The 3,188-nt window shown below is 40.8% G+C and overlaps 1 long non-coding RNA gene across 1 annotated transcript; it reads left to right on the plus strand.

The window, feature by feature from the left end:
* The first annotated feature begins 17 nt into the window (after positions 1-17).
* Positions 18-2,262, plus strand: LOC106012200. The gene is made up of 2 exons (XR_001184967.2): positions 18-1,944; positions 1,993-2,262. It is a non-coding gene; the product is annotated as an uncharacterized LOC106012200 (long non-coding RNA).
* The last annotated feature ends 926 nt before the right edge of the window (positions 2,263-3,188 follow it).

Consider the following 3,188-nt stretch of genomic DNA (forward strand, 5'->3'; position numbering starts at 1 on the left):
GATGTCTCTGTCTCTGTCTCTCTCTCTCTCTCTCTCTCTCTCTCTCTCTCTCTCTCTCTCTCTCTCTCTCTCTCTCTCTCAAGTTTGGCATCATCTGTGCAATCTCATTGGGGGTGGGTGGAGGGGGGGGGCACTGATGGCTCTTGCCACCCTTTGTTGTTTGTCTATCTTGATTATTTCCTAGCACAAAATGAATTATCTTGTCAATGTGCATCTCTTTACTCAAACATAAGCTGGCTGCTCCAGGCTCTTCGAGTTTGCTTGATTTTTTTTTTTTACTTCAAAGAAAATTATCAACTCATTTGGGATGGGGTTCCAAATTTTATATAATCAATGTGGGCTTAAATTTGTTTTACCTACAACAACTTGATTTTGCCCATACACAAACTATTAAGTTTTGGGAGGGGGGGATATAAATGGGACCTATTTAGATACAAGTCAGTTATCTTGTAGATAAGCGCTATTATGTTTTTGCTCTGGTTACTGCGTGTATTGATGATTATTATTACGAAGACAAGGACGATTATCCGGATGGTCTATTTCATCTTCAGTTAGCATAAGCCAAGGGGTCTTGGGTACAAATCTTATTGATATTTTAAGGATAAGTAAAGAAAGAATAGACATTCTGCTTGAGTTTTTAAAAAGACATTTTAGAAAACAAAGGAAATGAAACGCAAGACCCTGTAGCAAAGAAACCCAAACTATTGTTCAACTGACATAATGAATTTAAAAAATGAAAATGCTGCTTTGAAAGCAGTGATGAAAAGGGAAGCTATGATTTCTTTTTTTTTTTTTTTTTTTACTGTAGATAGGCAGGCCTAAATGTCACTGGGGCTAAAAATGTCACTGTGGACGATTCAAGAAGGGGGAGGGGGTGCAATTTCAGCCGAATCCTCCTTTGCTCTTTTACCTAAAACAGATGTGATGGTTGAGGATAAATGACTGAGTCAGTAAAACTGTAGTTATTGCCATTGGCTAATGGCAACATGTGCAGGGTTTATGTTCAAACCTTTGTATATCTTTACCATGAGAAAATTATTATGCAGGTTGTTGATGGCTTTGGGTTTGGGTCATGGTGGGAAGGGGTGGGGGGTGGGAATGTTGACCTTGTTTTCCTTCACCGCTGCCTCTACTGGTGTTAGCTCCTCTGTGTGTCCTTCAGTGATGAAGAAATGTCATCTTTTTTTACACTCTGGCCTTTTTTGCCCTTGTATGTTTTTGAGTGATTTTATGAAATCTTCCTTCGACAGAATTTGATGATCAAGTTTTTCATGAATGTTGATTTGAAAACTGTTATTTTTGCTTAGTCCTACTCAAGTCTGCAATCAGTTGTTGTTATGTTTGGGCGTTGCTGTCGATTAAGTCCAGACCTAGGTCTAATTGAGGCTTTTACCCGAATGAGTGTGCGGGGAAAGTTTGTCCATAAGGTGTTCCACTAGGTGGTTCAGTGCGACAGTCCACTGGGTGGTTCACATGAACTGATCACTGTGGTTCACATGAACTGATCACTGTGGTTCACTTAAATGGTTCACACTGTGTTGTTCACTTGAACTATCCAGTGCAATGTTCACTTAAACAGCCCATTATGTGGTTCACTTGAACAGCCCATTATGTGGTTCACTTGAACTATCCACTGTGCTGTTCACTTGAACCTATCAACTGTGCTGTTCACTTGAACTATCAACTGTGCTGTTCACTTGAACTATCCAGTGTAATGTTCACTTGTACTATCAACTATGTTGTTTACTTGAACTGTCCACTGAATTGGTCACGTAAACGCTCACTAGTTGATTCACGATAAATAATTCAGTGGACTGTTCAAGTGAATCATCCATGATGGCTCCAGTGTATTTCAGTGAGATTGGCGTAAACAGCCCACTGGATGGCTCATGTAGACGGTCTACTTGGCAGTATGCTTGAACAGTCCACTTGGTGGTGTACTAGGTGGTCCTAGTGATGGTGTACTAGGTGGTCCAAGTGATGGTGTACTAGGTGGTCCTAGTGATGGTGTACTAGGTGGTCCAAGTGATGGTGTACTAGGTGGTCCAAGTGATGGTGTTTGGTCTGTCCTGTAAGGTGATCCACTAGGTTTGTCCACTTAGACACTCCACTGGAAAAAAAACTTGTTCAGACAGGGGTCCACATGTAATAAGCTCTTGTAGAAGAAAAAAAACTGTACTAGATGGTAGACTTGGTCTGGAATCCATTATTTTAAATTGCCCTTGAAATTGTTTAATAAACCTTGCTTACAACAAACTAAAACATGTTTTCCTTGTAGGTTTATTTCATAGGATTCTAATCATTCCAATGTAATTCGTGGGTGGTTGGCGGGTGCTCTGGTGTGGTTTTCTCCTTCTTTCCTATCAAACAACTGTCTTCCTTATCTCCCCTGCTTCTTTCTGTGCTTGTTACTCTCTTGTAACACCTCTAATCTTCGGCACTTATATGACCTTATTTTGTGTTGTAAGTGCCGAAAAACACTTACTAAAACTAAAACTAAACCAATGTAATTCAGCGAATCTGGCTGGAAGTGCTTCTTGTCAGGGACTGAGTTTGCTCTGAAGGAATTATCATTATGAACAGTCAATGAGCTCTTGATGCACTGTTCACTGTCATAGACAGCACCTTCCAGCTCCAGCAAAGGAAGGGTTGAAGTCTATGAGTTACCTGCTGTGGCAGAGGGGGTTGATTTTTTTTTCAAGTCTCCTATGCCCCTGGTCATATAGGGCCAGGGTTTGAGTCTCCTTTAGATATGAGGTTTACTAAACTTGTGTGCTGAACAGGTGCGTATGCCCGGTTTCTGTAAGGACCTCTCTGTTGACATCCACCCCTTGGCGCTCATATGACCTTATGCAGTTGCGAGCGCCGTAAAACCTGTACTAAAGCTAAAACTAAAACATGCCCAGTTTTGTTGAAACGTGTTAGAAATACACATGTTGTTTTTATTTCAAACGTGACTTTGTTCTTTGTTACACATTCGCTATGCACAAGATCCATAAAATTCGTAATGTTTACGTGTGTGCGTTTATGGTGTATGTGTTTGTATATTTGCATGTGCTTTACGCGCGTGTGTGTGTGTGTGTGTGTGTGTGTGTGTGTGTGTGTGTGTGTGTTTATGGCGGATGTGTTTATACTTGTATGTGCATGTACATGTTTGTGTGCACCAGTGTGTGTGTGTGTTCGTGTGT

This window comes from Aplysia californica, unplaced genomic scaffold, assembly GCF_000002075.1.
Source record: "Aplysia californica isolate F4 #8 unplaced genomic scaffold, AplCal3.0 scaffold00289, whole genome shotgun sequence".
NCBI classification, from domain to species: domain Eukaryota; kingdom Metazoa; phylum Mollusca; class Gastropoda; order Aplysiida; family Aplysiidae; genus Aplysia; species Aplysia californica.